Here is an 18,569-nt window from a genome sequence, read left to right as displayed (position 1 = left end):
CTCTAAGAACTTGATTGAATGACTTATATAAACATTCATTAATGTCAAGTACAGTCAGGTATATGTAAGGTTTATTAATATTGACAACTGTTTTTGTTTAGATTGATAAGATAGTATACTTGTATATTTCAGTAAATTTTTTATTTTCTCTATGTTTTATTATATATAGTAATAAATAAAAAAATAAATAAATAACTAAAAAAATATATAATATTAAATATAAAGATATATAAATATATAAAATTATATAAATATATAATTAAAGACATATATATAATTAAATATATTATATAATTAAATATATTATATAATTAAAATATTATATACATGTATAATATATAAATAAAAATATGAATACATATATATGATAAAATATATATCTAAATATATTATATACATGTAATATATAAATACATATATACATATATAAATTTATGTATATATGTATATATAAAATCAATATAATTAAAAATATAAATATATGAATTTAATTAAATATATATATATATATATACAAAAAAAAGAAAAATATTACAGAAAGTGTTAGATAGAAAAAATTAAAGAGAAATATTATGCTGTAAATAATAAAAATTATTAAGAGTATAAAAAAATTATTAAATTATCATAAAACTATTAAAAATTTAAAAAAATAAAAAAAAAATCATATTTTTTGATAATCATAACTCAACTATAAAAAAATTTATATCATGTGTTTATAAATACAAATAAATAAAAAAATCATGAAGAGGTGGCAACATTTTGACAAAATAGAAATTATATAAGATTATGGGGGACTATTGTAAGGACTAGAAGGTAGAAAGAATAGAAAAAAAAAATAAAAAAAAAAAAAAATAATAATAATAATAATAAAAACGACGTCGTTTTAGAGAAGGGAAAAACGACGTCGTTTTGAAAGAGAGAAAAACGACGTCGTTTTGGGATGTAGGAAAACGATGTCGTTTTGGGGTAGGCTGGCAGAGTATAAAAGGAGGTCGGAAAAGGGAGAAAGGGAAAAGAAAAAAAAAAGAAAGAAAAAGAAAAAGAGAAAAAGAGAAAAGGAGGGAAGGAGGAGAGCGGAGACGAAGAAGAAGAGGAAAGTTCCAGAAGGAGAGAGGAGAGAGTCGGGGCGGAGGGGAGCGAGAAGGGAGAGGGAAGGAGGCCGTGGACGGACGACGCGACCGGCAGGAAGAAGGAGGATGGAAACGGGAGGTACGGTGAAAATTTGAGTTGTTTGGTGTGGTGTGTGTGTGTAGAGAAATTTGGTTGCAGGTTGCGGCGTCGGCAATGGCGCGACGGAGTGGAACAGTGAAGGTAGGCCGTAAGCGTGGGGTTGTCCCGCGCGCTCACGGAGGTGATCGGGGAAGGAAGGGAAAGTATGGCGGTGTTGGAGGCGTGTGGGGGGGGGCCGTGGGGAAGGATGGGGGTGGTACGGGTAGAACAGAGTGAGGAGGATGTGAGAGAACAATCTAGGGGGCGCGGGTGGGATAAAAAACTCGAGAGGACAGAAGAGGTGTGTGTGTGGTGTGTGCGTGGGTGGGGATGTGGAGGGAGCCGTTAATAGGCGGTGATGTGTTTCCCCGAAATGCACGGTGGTGAGGGCGTGTATGTGGCGTGAAACGGTGCAAGCTGAGAGGTTAATCGCCCTAGGTAGGCAAAAGTGTATAGGAACCGGGAGGAGGCAGGAGGATGGGGGAGGTAGTGGGTAGGGGGCAGTGGGAGAGGGAAGGGAGCTGGAAGGTACGGCAGAGGGGACTAGGAAGCAGGATTTGAGGGGGATTGGATGGGAGAAGAAGAGTAATGTGGTCAGTAGGAGTTAGTAAGTTAGAATGCTTGGGACTAGCATGGTATAAGGGGAGATTTGGAGACCGTTGGTAGGGGCGGGCTGAGTTGCCGATGTTGGTGGAGCAGGGAGGGGATATGTATGTGAGTGTGGCCTAGCAAGGCCGAGAGGGGTAGAAGGGTGCATGATTCACGGAAGGTGGTGACGGGAGGTGGAAGTGTTTGTGTGTGTGCGTGGCCCAACGAGGTCGAGAGATGGAGGAGTGAGTATGAGTCGCCGATGTTGGTGACGCGAGAGGATGGTCTTTGTGTGTGTGTGTGGCCTCTTTAGGTCGAGAGGTGGAGGAGTGAGTATGAGTCGCCGATGTTGGTGACGCGAGACGATGGTATTTGTGTGTGTGTGTGGCCTCTTTAGGTCGAGAGGTGGAGGAGTGAGTGTGAGTCGCCGATGTTGGTGACGCGGAATAATGGTGTGTGGGTGTGTGCGTGGCCTATTAGGTCGAGAGGTGGAGATATAGATGTGAGTCGCCGATATTGGTGACGTGGAATGAAGGTGGTTGGGTGTGTGTGTGTGTGTGGCCTCGTGGAGGTCGGGAGATGGGGGAAGAGTGTATGAGTCGCCGATGTTGGTGACGAGAGTTAGTGGATGATTGTTGGGTGGGGGGGGGGTTGTTTGGCCGTGCTATTGCCTTGGAATGGGACCTTGATAATTAGTGTAGGGAGAGGGTTATGAGTTGTTGGGGTTGGGTAGGATAAATGCATATAGACATTTCTGGAAATTCTTGTCACTGCATATCACACTTACAACTTGATTTTTATCGTATTGAGTTATGTGAACTCACTTCTCATCATTCATAGGTGGAGTAAGGACGGAATTGGGATCCGAGCGGCTGGTAACGGAGCCCCGTCGGTAGTGCCATAGGGCACGAGTTTTGTTTGTGATTTAAAGTAGTTTGAAAGGATGGTTTAGTCTGGATATTGAATATCTAGGAATGTTTGATATTGTATTACTATGTGTTGTAGAGGTGGAGATGTATGTACAATTGATTTGGAACATGGAAGGTGGATAAATTTCTCTTGTGCATGGTTGGAATAATATGGATTTCGGTATTGTGTTGTATGCGTGCTTTATCGTACACCGTTAAGAAAAAAAAAAGAACGGGGTGTCACAACTATAATTTCCTCTTTTAAGAAGATAATTTGCCAAATGACTAACAACAAAATTTAAAGATCAAACAGACATGTAATCTTGAGTTGTGCATAGAATCGAAGAAACCCATTGCTGGTAGGAAGTCAAACCCAGAGAATGGAAGACAATTGAAAAGAAAAACAAAAGGGACTCCCAAGGCAAAGACCCGATTGAAATTGCATTGGAATCACGAGGCGCCAGGTAAGTACCCTGCTTTTCTATTTACTTTAACCTAACGAATGGAGAAGTGCAGAAACAAGCAGATGATCATCACGAAGAAGAAATATTTGAAGTTCAAATTTGGAAAGTCCCACCTTGGATTTTTGCTCTTTAAAGTAAAAATCTCATGTTCCCACTTTCTTTGGTTGCCAAAAAAATGGCAATATTCTCAAATAGAAACTAAAACATGAATAAAGCAATGCAAAATGCCAGACAATGTAATGAAAACACAATGAAAATAGACCATTTCTTCTGCTCAATCATTCACATTTAAACATTCATGGCATCAGTGTTTAATAATAAAATTTGTCCAGAAGTCCTACAATGATCAGAGGAGAAATACGGAGAATCAGACTTTACCCTTTTCTGCCAATCTCAACAATCCGACATTCCCATCCTTTCTTTAATCAATCTACAGACTAGGTTTCTCTAATATCTCTGTGTTCTCTGGCTCACTTACTCCCTAGGTGACAACCTAAAATTCCCCAAACATCTCTCAATGCTTTTCATCTTGCCTTTTCTCTCTGTGCTTACCAGAAAAGAAGAAAAAGAAGCCATCACTCAACAAACTTCCTGGGTTCCAGCTCTCTCAGTCTATTTTTTTATACGGGTGTTAATCCTCTCTTATAGAGGCTCTCCGTTTTCCAGTTGCCATGAATGCACCCAAACACCTGTTTATCTCTATCGCACGTCCTTCCTCTAATCTAAGTATGCAGATGTCTTCTTCTTATCAATTTGTCCACTTCTTCGACCAACCAAAATGAGCCATCTCTTCGTCGTCTCTGTCCTCTTCTCAAGGGTCTCTGCTTCCCAAAAGATCATTTAGCCTCCAGCTCTGTCGCTCCTATTCTCTCAGGTTGAAAAGTCGTTTTGGGCTTTGGTTGGAAAGTCTATGGCCGAGTGTATGGACTCATGGTCTGCTACTTGGTGAAAAGTACAGTTGGTGTCGTGTTTGATCCACATTGACATCCCCACATCGTTTCTTCTTTAATCTTCAGTCCATCAGTAGTATTCTAAGAGTAGAATTTCATTTTAAACAAAGAATGTTTTGCAATGACTACAAAACAAAGTGTTATATATCTGTGTTCCATGCATATTTAATCACAAAGATACACAATATTAGGCTCTTCTAACTTTATATCTTCCACACACGTCTCTATGATCCATTCCTATTTTTACAGTTTTTTTTTTGTTGTCATGACTTGGGGGATTATCTAGGGGTACCTATAGTTCACTTACTTTAAGAGAAGACACGCAAAAATAGTTACCAAGAATTATTTGGGAAGTTAAAACTTATAGGGTAATTAAAGTGATTACAATTTATTGTCAATTGTCATTTGTAATTGATGGTGTAATACCCAAATTAATTTTTATGTAATTTAAATTAATTTGTAAATGTAATTTTTAAAATTTTTAAATTTTAATTTAGTATAAAAATGAAGAAAATTTGAAAGATGATGAAATTAAAAATAATTTTGAGAAAAAAATGGTGAAAATTTGGGTTATGTAAATATTTTTGAAAGAAAAATCGGAAACTAGTTGTCAAAACGCAATTTAAGAAAGTTGTGCCACGTAGGATGTCCGGTCAGCAGCTTCGACAAACCAGAACGCGCCGCATGGCAACGGACGTTGCCGCGGTGCCACGCAGGAGGCTACGTGGGCGATCCGCGTGCCCGCGATAGAACGGCCCTGATTTGCTTCCCCACGTACGAACGGTCCCGATGCGTTGCCTCCCCAAACGTAATCGGACGGTTAGATTTAAACGCGATCAATGATCCAGATCTACTTTCTATTTAAACACGATCGAACGGTTCAAATCAGATTGCGATGAATGGTCCATATTCACTTCCTATTTAATCGCAATCGGACAGTTCAGATCAACCGCGATGAACAGCCCAGATACTATCATGCCACAGGAAATTGCAAAAAATACCTCCAATGTGGCCCTTCCCGATTTCTGTTCTGCGAAAATTTTCCACCATTGTAATCAATGTTTCCTTCTCTACAAGTTGACCAAAACAAAATACCCAACCGCAAAAGTGAGCCGACGGAGCCGCCGCACCGGGGAGCCCTGCCGCTGGTGAGTTTTGATTTTTGATTTTTGATTTTGTAAACTGAGGCCTCTTAATGTGTTTTCTTGCAGGGATTGATGCAAAATTGGCCAAATTCAGCAGAAAATAGCTGAAAATAGCCAACCCGAGGCGAACCACTGCCACGGGCGACGGTGCCGTCGCCGAAGCACGGCGGAGCCACCGTGCTGGAATTTCAAAATTGGCCAAAAATGAGTTCTAACACTATTTTTGGATTTTTTTTTGGGATATTTGTAAGTATTTGTAGCGTGTTTTAATCCCTGAAGAAAAATTCAGGAAAACAGGAGACCGCCGGTAGGCGCAGTCAACAAGTTTCGCTTTTCAGGCATCGAGTTGCGTAAGAATCTTTCACCCTATTCTCTGTCATAGAATTGAAGTCAAATTAATAATAATACGGTATTTTGTACAATTTAAAAAATATTCATACTTAATTACAGGTTACTAATGGAGGCAGAACCGCAAATTATCTACTGTTATTTCTATTGATTGTTTTTACAGTTTGAATACATGAGAGTATCTGATTGATCAATTTTATAGAATGCTTGTATTGTTTGTTTTATGGGCTTATGGTTGAATTGAAAAAAATGGAGATTAAAGGAAAATGAAAAATTGCATGATTAAGTGAATGGATAAAATGGCAACCTTACTGAATATCATAGGAGATGATGGACGGACCGGGTATATAGGAAACCCTACCGTGAATATTACCTCATACCGGATGGGGTTTCGAGGTTTGATAATTTGACACTCATACCGGACGAGATATGGGGACGACCCGTTTCACCCTCATACCGGACGGGGTATTGAGGTTTAGTACTTTGGCACTCATACCAGACGGGGTATGGGGACGACCCGTTAATTTAAAATGTTAAAAAAAAAAGGTTCACACGTTGTGAGAACATCCCTATAAACCCCAATGGATACTAGTAGGCTGATAAAATGATAAAATTGTTGTTCAAATCGATTACATATGAAATCATGATCTGAGTTATGTTATTGTCTCTATAAGTTATTTTGTAAATCTCACTACGGTAAGTAAATGGTAAAAGATTTTATTTATGATAAATGAATTTGTTTAAGTAAGAGCTCCATTAGTTGTTTTGATTTTTCTACCAACCTTTATTTTTGTGTCGGTGAGTAGCGTGATATTCTTACTGGGATAGTGTAGCTCATTCCTTATTTAACCATTTCAGATCAAGAGGACCAAGATACAGAGCCCAATCCACAAGAGGGTTGTGACAAGGATACCAGCTTTATTTATTTTCTGTTTATTTCCTTAATTTTTTGTATTTCCTTCAAAAGAGTAATTCCTGTAGCACTATTTACTACTTTAAGTTATCATATAAGGAATGTAAACTCTACCTAATTACTTGGCTTTCGCACTTAATTTATAATTTAGTTTTTTTAGAATTTCGAGTACGTTACAGTTGGTATCAGAGCCATGTTTCTCAGACCCATTCCTTACATAAAATCCTTAGGAAACACCAAAAACAATGAATTATCACTCAACCGTTCCTTGTGAAATGCAAGTACATATAGATAAGGAGAGAAAGGCCTCCACTAAACCGAGTAGCCCAAGAGGGTTCGCTATGAGAGGATGTTGACCGATTATTTGAGATGCTGGAGAGATTCATCGCTGCCTAACAAGCCCGGGAGGAAATGAGGGAGCTACCTGACCCTCCCCCGCTACCACAGGTTGAGCCACCTCTGCAACGAGAGGATCCGGAGCCACCCCGGTACGACCCTGCTCCTTCACAGTACCACCCGGTACCACCACAATATGGCCTAGTTCCCCAACCGCATCACCTGGTACCACCACAATACAATCTAGTACCTCCACCGTATCATCTAGTACCACCGCAAGGCTACCCAGTCCATCCTCAGCGCAATCCAGTCCCTCTTCCACGGGACCCAGCTCCTCTCATAATGGATCCAGACTACATCAAGAGGTATAAAAGACTAAATTCATTTACTTTTGCAGGGGGGTCCTCCTTTAAAGAGGTCGAGTATTGGTTAACTGAGACAGAGAAGGCCTTCATGACGCTTGGGTGACTTCTGAATAGCAAGTCATCCTTGCTACCTATATGCTAGTGGGAGAAGTAGGCCGCTGGTGGCAACTCAAGCAAGCCACCCTACCTTTTCCAGTCACTTGGGAATAGTTCTTGATAACCTTTTATGCAGAATACTTTCCAGAGCATCTCCGACATGTAAAGGAGATGGAGTTACATTTGGTTCAGGAGGACATGACTGTATCAGAATATACTTGTAAGTTCCTAGAGTTGGGCTGGTATTCTCCGGAGAGCATGACGGATGAAGGCAGGAAGGCTAAAAGGTTCGAGTGGGGTCTTTGTCCTGATATCAAACAACAGTTGTTTATGCTCAAGCTCAGCACTTATTCGGCTGTCCTGGGCAACGCACAGTTGGTGGAGAGGAACCCTCACATCTTCCCTCCAGTAGTAGGAAACCTCAAGCCCTCGGTTACATACCACAAACTAGCACTTGCTGCACCTGTTCAACAGAACAAGAGACCCAAGCCGATGACTCAGGCTCCTCCTCAGGTTCCAACAGCAGGGTGCGGTAAGATCTGTCAGCACTATGGCAAAAATCGTGGGGACCAACCCTGTTATCGCCTCAACAACACCTACCGTATATGCGGTAATGTCCAACATTATGCAAGGGAGTACCCGAGGAATCAGAACCAGGCCAAACCTCCTATCCAGAGCAGAGCTTACAACCTCACTCAACAGGATGCAGAAGCCGACCCGGACATGGTACAGGGTACGTACACTATCTGTAACCATCCTACTCATGTTTTGATTGATACTGGTACATCACATTCATTTATTTCACATGTTTTTGCATCAAAATTAAATGTATTATCTGAAAAACTTATTTCTGTGTTGCTTGGGTCTACTCTTGGGAGTAAGACACTACTGGGAGAAGTTGTATAAAAAGCCTGTGTCATAGATGTAGCAGATAATAGAGATTGACATGAAGGATTTTGATGTAATCTTAGGAATGAAATGGCTAATGGCTAATGGCATATCACGCCACCATAGATTGCTTTAGTAAGAAGATTGTATTTAACTCTTCTAATTAGTAGTCATTTATAAATTAATAAAATTCTTTAACATTTGTTTTCCTCATGGAAAATTCTCTTATTATTAGGTACTTTAACTTAACTATTTTTTCTAACTAGGCAAACATAAGAAAGAAATTTGTATTCAAGAGATTCTAGTAGTCCAAACCTTTCCAGATGTGTTCCCATATGAATTACCGAGACTACTAGCGGACAGATAAGTCGAATTCACCATAGACCTTCAGCTAAGCACCCAGCCTATTTCGGTTGCTCCTTACCGCATAAGTCGTGTTGAGATGGAGGAACTGAAGAAACAAATCACTGAATTATAGGATAGTGGATTCATCCGACATAGTGTGTCCCCTTGGGTTGCCAGAGTCACATTTACAAGAAAGAAAGATCAGACGTTGAGGTTATGTATAGACCACAAAGGCCTTAACAGGGTAACGATCAAGAACAAGTACTCCCTAGGATCGATGACCTTTTTGATCAATTGCATAGTTCTCAAGTCTTCTCCAATATAGACCTGCATTCAGGTTACCATCAGGTAAGGATCAGGGTAGAAAATATTCCCAAAACAGCCTTTCAAACCAGGTACAGACACTATGAGTTCCTGGTCATGCTATTTGGACTAACCAACGCTCTGGCTATCTTCATGGACTTGATGAACAGGTTTTTAGATAATTTCTAGATCAATTCGTCATTGTATTCATCGATGATATCTTAGTTTATTAAAAAATAAAGAAGAATACACTCATCATCTGACTCAGGTTTTGCAGATTCTCATAGAGAAGAAGCTGTATGCAAAGTTGAGTAAGTGTGGATTCTGTCTTGAGCAGACTACCTTCTTAAGGCACATCATATCAAAAGATGAAGTGTCGGTGAACCACAAAAAACTTGAAACAGTGCTCAGTTGGGAAAGATTGACCTCGGTTAAGGAGATTCCTAACTTTCTAGGGATGACAGGTTATTATCGCAGGTTTGTGGAAGGATTTTCTAGCCTAGATACCCCCCTAACTCGGCTCACAAAGAAGAACACCAAATTTAAGTGGAACGAGAACTGTGAAATAAGTTTTTCAGAACTAAAGAGACGGTTGACTACCGCATCTGTATTAGCCTTGTAGAGCGGATCGGGTGGATAGATAGTCTATAGTGATGCCTATTATCTAAGGTTGGGTTGTGTTTTGATGCGCATGGGAAGGTCATAACCTATGGATCCAGACAGTTGAAGAGTCATGAGAAAAACTACCCTACCAATGACCTAAAACTGACCACAATTATCCACGTCTTGAAGACTTAGCACCATTATTTATATGGGGAGACCTTTCAAGTCTATACCGATCATAAGAGTTTGAAATACATATTCACTCAAAAGGATCTCAACATGCTAAGAGAATATAGATATAACTCCTCAAGAACTATGATTGCGGCATCTTATATCACCCAGGTAAGGGCAACGTAGTAGCTGACGCACTCAGTAAAAAACGTGCAGGTACATTAACTCATTTGATAGTTTCAGAATGTAGGCTAATAGAGGTCGCACAATAAGTACGACTTCAGGATATAAAGAGAGTCACATGTTTGGGCCACCTAACTGTTTAACTTAAGTTAATCCAGAGAATAAAGGAAGTTCTGTCCGCCGATTCCATCGTAGTAGCCTTCAAGAAAGATGCAGAACAGGGAGTTAATTCAGAATTTCGAGTCTCTACCGATGGGTTGCTCAGATTTCAGGACAAGGTGTGTGTTCCAAGTGATAGTGAGTTAAAAAGGAACATCATGACAGAGGCTCATAGCTCAAAGTTTTTCATGCATCCTGAAAGCACTAAGATATATCAAAGTGTGTCACCCCGATTTTGGTGAAACTGGATGAAAAAAGATGTAGCTGATTTTGTTTCTAAGTTTTGGTATATTAGCACGTCAAGGCAAAACATCAATGCTCAGGTGGGCTACTTCAGCCATTACTAATTTTGGAGTATAAGTGAGAATATATCATCATGGATTTCATGACAAGATTGCCTAAGGCATGCTCAAGACATGATGCATCTAGGTAATTGTTGACCAGCATACCAAGTCTTTTCACTTATTGGCCATTAGAATAACCGATCTCTTGAACAAGTTAGCAAGAATGTATATCCGGGAGGTAGTTAGATTACATGGAGTGCTGGTGACAGTAGTGTCCGATAGGGACCCTAGGTTTACTTCTCAATTTTAGTCTAACTTTCACCAAGCCATGGGAACGAAACTATCCCTTAATACTGCATTCCACCCTCAGACTAATGGACAGTCAAAAAGGACAATTCGCACACTTGAGGATATGTTTTGAGCTTGTGTTTTTGACTTCGGGGGCCATTGGGAAGACTATCTACCCTTGATAGAGTTTGCCTACAACAGCAGTTACCAAACAAGTATTGGCATGGCTCTGTATGAGGCGTTGTATGGCCGCCTATTCAGATCGTCGATATGTTAGAAAGAAGTGGGTGATAGGAAACTGTTCAGCCCAAATCTCATAGAGGAGACTACAACCAAAATAGTTAAGATCAAGAAGAATATTCAGATAGCTCAGAGCAAGCAAAAGAGTTATGCGAACACCTAGATGAGGAATTTAGAATTTGAGAAAGGCGATCGAGTATTCCTTAAGGTCACTCATTTCAAGAGAATCAGTAGGTTTGGTAAGATGGAGAAACTAAATCCCCAGTTTATTGGGCTATTTGAAATCTTAGACAGAATTGGTACCGCCGCCTACAGACTGATACTGTCTCCATAATTTTTCAGGGTCCACAATATATTTCATGTGTCCATGTTATACAAGTACAACCCAGACCCCTCTCATGTTTTGGCCCACGAGCCTCTTTTACTCCAGGAAGATTTGTTATACGAGGAAGTACCTGTCGGTATTGTGGACCGAAAGAGCATATGACTCCACAACCGGAAAATTTTCTTTGTTAAGGTCCTATGGCAAAATCACACACCGAGAGATGTCATATGGGAGCTAAAATTAGATTTCAAAGTCCAATATCCTCAACTGTTTGATTGAGAGTGAGAGAGATAAATTTAAGAGACCAAATTTCTTTTAAGGGAGGGAGAGTTGTAACACCCAAATTAATTTTTATGTAATTTAGATTAATTTTTAAATGTAATTTTTTAATTTTTTTAATTTTTTTAATTTTAATTTAGTGTAAAAATGAAGAAAATTTGAAGGATGATGAAATTGAAAATAATTTTGAGAAAAAGGGGTAAAAATTTGGATTATGGGAGTATTTTGGAAAGAAAAATCGGAAACTGGGAGTCAAAATGCAATTTAGAAAAGTTGTGCCACGTAGGATGCCTGGTCAGCAACTCCGACGAACCAGAACATGCTGCGTGGCAACGGATGCTGATGCAGTGCCACGCGGGAGGTCACGTGGGCGATCTGCGTGTCCGCGATCGAACGGTCCATATTCACTTCCGCGCACATGGACGGCCCGAATGCATTCCCTCAAACGTGATCAGACGGTTAGATTTAAACACAATCAACGATCCAGAACTACTTCCTATTTAAATGCAAACTGACGGCCTAGATCATATCACAATGAACAACCCAGATTCACTCTCTATTTAATCGCGATTGGACGGTCCAGATCAAACGCGATGGACGGTCCAGATCAAACGCGATGGACGGTCCAGATCAAATGCGATGGACGGTCCAGATTAAAATAGGATGGATATAAATAACCCTCTTCACACCAAACCCTAACCCTAGTCCCCAGACACCCTTGCAGGAGAAGAAAACCCAGATGTCGGGAATGAGAGCCGCTGCCACCCGCCGCCGCGCCGAAGCCACTTCTGACTGCCAAAAGAGGTAAAAAATTTCCTCTTTGCTCGGAATTCAATTTTAAACACCCCCATAGCCAAATCGGAGTAAAAACACATGTCAATTGACCGAAAACTGCGGGCAAAGTTCGGCAGCACCGCCGCGAAAAATTACAAAAATCGCCTCCGATGAGGCCCTTCCTGATTCTCGTTATGTAAAATTTTCTATTGTTGTAATCACTGTTTTCTTCTCTACAGGTCGACCAAAACAAAATATCAAACTGCAAAAGTGAGTCGACGGAGCCGCCGCATCAAAGAGCCCCACCACCGGTGAGTTTTAGTTTTTCATTTTTTTTTTCAACTGAGGCCCCATAACGTATTTTTTCGTAGGGATTGATGCAAAATCAGTCGAATTCGACCAAAAACAGCCGAAAATAGCAAACCCGAGGCAGATCGTCGCCACGGGAGACAGTGCCATCGCTGAAGCACGGCGAAGCTGCTGTGCTGGCATTCTAAAATTGGCCAAAAAGAGGTCCTGACACTATTTTTAGATTTTTTAGAATATTTTTAGGTACTTGTAGTGTGTTTTAATTTCTGAGAAAAAAAAAATTCAGGAAATCCTGGGACCGCTAGTAGGCGCAATCAACAAGTTTCGCTCTTCGGGCATCGAATTGTGTAAGAATTCCTCATCCTATTCTCTTTCATGGAATTGAAGTCAAATTAACAATAATGCGGTGTTTTATACAATTTAGAAAATATCCATAATTAATTACGGGTTACTAATAGAGCCAAAACCGAAAATTATCTACTGCTATTTCTATTGATTATTTTTACGGTTTAAATGCATGATAGTATCTTATTGATCGATTTTATAACTTTGAATGCATGTATTGTTTGTTTTATGGGTTTACGGTTGAATTAAAAAAATGGAGATTAAAGGAAAACGAAAATTGCGTGATTAAGTGAATGGATAAAACGGCAGCCTTACTGGATATCCTGGGAGATGATGGGCGAACCGAATGCATAGGAAACCCTACCGTGAACATTGTCTCATACCGGACGGGGTATCGATATTTGATAATTTGGCGCTCATACTAGACGGGGTATGGGGACGGCCCGTTTCACCCTCATACCGGATGGGATATTAAGATTTAATAGTTTGGCACTCATACGGATGGGGTATGAGAACAGCTCGTTAATTTGAAATGTTAAAGGAAATGGTTCATGCATTGTAGGGATATCCCTATAAACCCTATGGATACTAGTAGGCTGATAAAAGAATAAAATTGTTGTTCAAATCGATTACATATGAAATCATGATCTAAGTTACATTATTGTCTCTATAAGTTGTTTTGTAAATTTCACTACGGTAAGTTGATGGTAAAAGATTTTGTTTATGATAAATGAATTTGTTTAATTAAGAGCTCCATTAGTTGTTTTGATTTTTCTACCAAACTTCATTTATGTGTTGGTGAGTATGGTGATATTTATACTGAGCTAGTGTAGCTCATTTCTTATTTAACTATTTCAAATCAAGAGAATCAGGATCTAGAGTTCGATCCATAAGAGGATTGTGACTAGGATACCAGCTTTATTTATTTTTCATTTATTTCCTTAATTTTTTGTATTTCCTTCAAAAAGATAATTCTCGTAACACTATTTGACACTTTAAGTTATCGTGTAAGAAATGTAAACTCTAACTAATTACTTCGCTTCCGTACTTAATTTATGATTTATTTCATTTGAAATTCTGGAGTCGTTATAGATGATTGTAATTATTTGATCAATATATTTTCAGTTAATAGGTACAATTCTTCATCAGAATGAGTGTCATTAGAAGCCTTTGTACATCTAGGCATAGTGGCATTGGTTCCTTATTCCTAACAATTCCTCTTCAGAAAAAGTATACCATCTATATTGAAATATGTAGGTGCAAAAGAACCTAAGAAATATTTTATTTTTATAATTAAAGTATTTTTAACAATCTAATTTTTTTAAAAAAAAAATACAAGAGAAAGGGGCAAACAGAACAAAGCAAAACAGAATACACCATTACATTGATTAGGATCATAAAAAATGGAAGAAATTAAGAGTATAATAATTAGGGTGAGAAAAGTTAAATGAGCCAAAAAGTAAAAGGAGTTATATCCCACAAGTTACAATCATTCATGTCCAACAAAATAGTGGATGAATAAGCAAACCAACCATAAACATCATCATATCCCAATGGGGGGGGGAGTAGCAAAAATAAAATTGCAACCGAACTAAATAACCTCAAAGTAAATATGCATTAAATAAAAAGGGAGCAAATCCAAAATAAGGTGTTTATCATGACTTTCTTAAAGCATATTAACTAATCAACTATGACCAACACTATGAAATAAATAAATAAACAAATCACAATGTTTGTTTCAAATTCAAAAACTTCAAACCACGAGGTCAAACTGAAATTTTTCTTACTATAATTATGTGAGTTAAATAAAAAAAATTAAAAAAAAAAGAATGAGAGAGAAAATATAGAAAAAAGAAAAATGAACCCAGTATCTGTTTCGGCCCAGATTAAATGCAAACTTAACCCAAACCCAAAACCCAATAAATGAATACAACCCAAAGTTCAAGCCTCAGCTTATTTAAGGCCAGCCCAACTTCATCCTTCTTTCTTCCCAAACGGTGACGTTTCGGGAAGATTATCCCTTCTCTTCTTTCCCCCCCTTCCTCCGCTGTTCAACAAAAAAGAAGAAGAAAAAAGCCTGCAAAGAGAGAGAGGAGAGTCGAGGACGACAGAGAAGGTGGAGGCTTCGGGCAGTGCGCGCAGAGGAGAGAGAGAGAGAGAGAGAGAGAGATTCTTAAGTCTATTCGACAAACCTGGAAAAGCAAGCCGAGGAAAGAGGAAATAAAGCAAAACACCAAAATGGAAGCTTTGCTTCTGCCATGATCGAGAAAGAAGAAGCATCGGACGGGAGCTTGGCTCGAGAGGAGGAACAGACTTCCTCTCTGGCGTTGCTGCTCGACTTGACTTGGAGAAGAGAAGGATAGTAGGCGGTGTTGAAGAACAAAAAGAAGCAGTATTAAAAGAGGCAAAAAAAAAAAGAAAAGAAAAGAAAAGATGAATCGGGTGAAAATTAGAGACAAGAATGGAAAGCAGAGAAGAGGGGTGGAAGATGGTCAGGTGTATATCTTAAATCTTTTTCACTCTTTTATATCGGAGTGTTGAAATTGAGAAATAATTTCTGTAGGAAACTATGGGTTTATGATTTCGATCTGTGTGGCTTTCATTTTAAAGTGAAATTAAGTATAGTATTTAGAGATTATGCAAAATTTGTGTTCCTTTCGATGGCTTAAATTTGAATGTATTTTCAGGGATATATTACTGTTTTACTGTAGTTTGCCTTAGGTTCTTGGTTTGGGTAATTTTAATTAAAGTTTATTTCATTTATAGATCAAGTTGAAATTTATCTTACAACATTTGTAGTGGGCATAACTTAATGTTGCTGTAAATAAATAAGGATAATTATAGTAGCCCAAAGAAATAGATAAATATATATATATATATATATATATAGAGAGAGAGAGAGAGAGAGAGAGGAATTACCATGATTGTCATTTGTATTTAAATGTTCACCTTCTTTTTTGGGTGTGTTTTAAACGCCCCTCACCACTTGGGGATTATGTTAAATTTTGGTATGTAAAATAAATTAATAATTACCTTATGAAATAGGTCTGCTATCAATGAGTTATTTGATGTTTAATCTCGTTTTCAATACAATTTGTGATTTCAAAAATTTCAAAAGTTAAATTTATTTTTAATAATGTCATTCACATTTTGACAAGTCTACTGAGGTATTATATCATCATAAGAGTTCTTTTATTTGGCAAATATATATGTGGAAAAACAATATTTATAGAATAACAAATATATGATGTTTGAAGGAAAGAGTCTCACCCAGAAAGTGAGAGAGCTTCCAAAGTTGTCTATAAGCAAATTTACTTTAATTGTCATTAAGTGAGGTAAAACATTAAATCTTTAATGTTAGATATCAATATTTGTGTAATACCCGAATCCAAAATTTAGTTTGAGATTAATTTTAAAATTAAAAAATATATATAAAAATATAATTTTTAAATGTAATCAGACGGTTAATATCAAACGCGATGAACGACCCAGATTTATGAGAGACGGGTATAAATCTCGCATCACATCGAATCTAAACCCTAGCCGCCAGCCTCCTGCCGGAGAAGAAGAATCAATCGCCGGATAAGGGAGCCGACCGTCGTCCGCTACCACGCTGGAGCCACCTTTGACCGCTAAAAAAAATAAAAATTCTCATATTCACTTGGAATTTGATTCCGAACACCCCCATGGCAAATTAGAGCAAAAGGAACGGCAGATGACTCAGAAACCGCGAGTAAAATCCGACGCCGCCTCCATGGACAAAACCTAAAATCGCCTCCAATGAGCCCCTTCTCGTTTCGTGCGATTTTTCTACCATTGTGTTCACCATTCTGTTTTCTATAGGTTAACCGAAGAAAAATGCCTAGTCACGAAGGTGAGCCGGTAGAGCCGCCGCACAAAAAAAATTTGCCACCAGTAAGTTTTTATTTTTTGACTTTTTTAGGCCAACCAATGCTCCCTAATGTGTTTTCTCGCAGGGATGGGTATAAAACCAGCTAAAACTGGCCGAAAATGGCCAGGTCAAGGCAAACCGCCGCCGCGGACAGTGGTGCTATCGCCAGAGCACCGCGATGCCACTGTGCTAGAATTCTGAAATTGGTCAGAAAAAGTTTTTAACACCGATTTTGGATTTTTTGGGATATTTTTAGGTACGTGAAACATGTTTTAATTTCCGCAGAAAAATTTCGAAAACCCGGGGACCGCCAATAAGTGCAGTAGAAAGTTCGGTATTTCGAACACTGATTCGAGTAAGAATCCATCACCTTATTCCATATTATGGAATTAAAGTATAATTATCAAAAATACGGTATTTTGCATAATTTATAAAACTTTGAGAATTAATTACAGGTTATTAATGGAGGTAGAACCGATCATTTATTATTGTTTGTGCTGTTTAACCAATTGTTTGATTTTACAGCTTTAAATGCATGATCATATATTGGAATTGGTAAAATAATTCAGTTGTGTTTTCTTGATGCATGTATTGTTTGTCTTGCATTGATTTGTGGTTAAATTGTGAAACTGAAAATTAAATGTAAATAGAAAATTGATTGGTTAAGTGAATGAATGAATGGTAGCCTTACTGGATACATAAAAAACCCTACTGTTAACGCCGTATCATACCGACGAGATATCGAGGATTGGTATTTTTGCTACTCATATCATACGGGGTATGGAGACGACCTGTTTCATCCTCATACCGGACGGGGTATTGAAAGATCGTATTCTTGGCACTCATACTGGACAAGGTATGGGGACGGCCGGTTAGTTGACAATGTTAAATAATGGTTCACCCGTAGTGAGATATTTCTATGGGCTCTCAAGAATACCAGTAGGCAAATAAAGATTAAAAGTTACTATTCTTACTCACTTAAATATAAGATTGAAATGTTATTTGGATTATTGTCTCTACAGGTCGATTTTGAAAATCTCGCAAACGGAAAATATAGGCAATAAATAGTTTTTTCTATGATAAATAAATTTACTTAAATCAAGAGCTTCATTGGTTATTTTTATAATTTTTACCAACCTTAAGTTTCTGTATCGATGAGTAGTGTGATATTCTTACTGAGCTTGTGTAGCTCATCCTTTCATTAACTATTTCAGATCAAGAGGAAAAAAACTCAGATCTCGATTAATAAGAGAGTTGTGAATAGTTCACCCGTACTCCCTTCAAAAGCTAGTGAAGGTCATCCTAGAATGCTTAGAATATTGTCTTTTATTTATTTTCTTAATTTTGTTTACTTTTTTAGAATGGTCATTCTCGTAACCCTATTAGGCACTTTAAATTATTGTGTAAGGAATGTAAACCCTAAACTCTATTGTTTTGCTTCTGCATTTAATACATAACTTTATTTTCTTTTAAGTTATAAGTCGTTACAGTTTATATCAGAGCCGCGTTCCTCGGAACTATTCTTTACACAAAGATTTAAAAATACCTAATACGAACTATCACCCAACTCTTTCTTGTGAAAATGAAGTACAAAGACATGAGAAGATGATGTCTCTTGTTGAACAGGACAGCTCGAGACGGGTGGCTTCGAGAGGATATCGATCGACTCTTTGAGATTTTAGAGAGACTCATCTCTGTCCAGTAGGTCAAAAAAGATAGGAGAGAACTATTTGACCCTCCACCACTTCCACACTATGAGCCACCCCTACAGCGAGAGGATTTAACACCACTTCGATGCAACTCTACTCCTCCGTCGTATCACCCGACACCGTCACAATACAATTTGGAGCCCTCACCAT

General features: G+C 38.4%; 1 long non-coding RNA gene across 1 annotated transcript; it reads left to right on the top strand.

The window, feature by feature from the left end:
* Nucleotides 1-832: 832 nt before the first annotated feature.
* Nucleotides 833-2,899, top strand: LOC148252964 (uncharacterized). Its single transcript, XR_015813545.1, has 2 exons — nt 833-1,209; nt 2,638-2,899. It is a non-coding gene; the product is annotated as an uncharacterized LOC148252964 (long non-coding RNA).
* The last annotated feature ends 15,670 nt before the right edge of the window (nt 2,900-18,569 follow it).

Source organism: Carica papaya, chromosome 7, assembly GCF_054855325.1.
Source record: "Carica papaya isolate Zhongbai chromosome 7, ASM5485532v1, whole genome shotgun sequence".
Classification (NCBI taxonomy): Eukaryota; Viridiplantae; Streptophyta; class Magnoliopsida; order Brassicales; family Caricaceae; genus Carica; species Carica papaya.
This window is presented reverse-complemented; position numbering and strand designations above follow the sequence as displayed.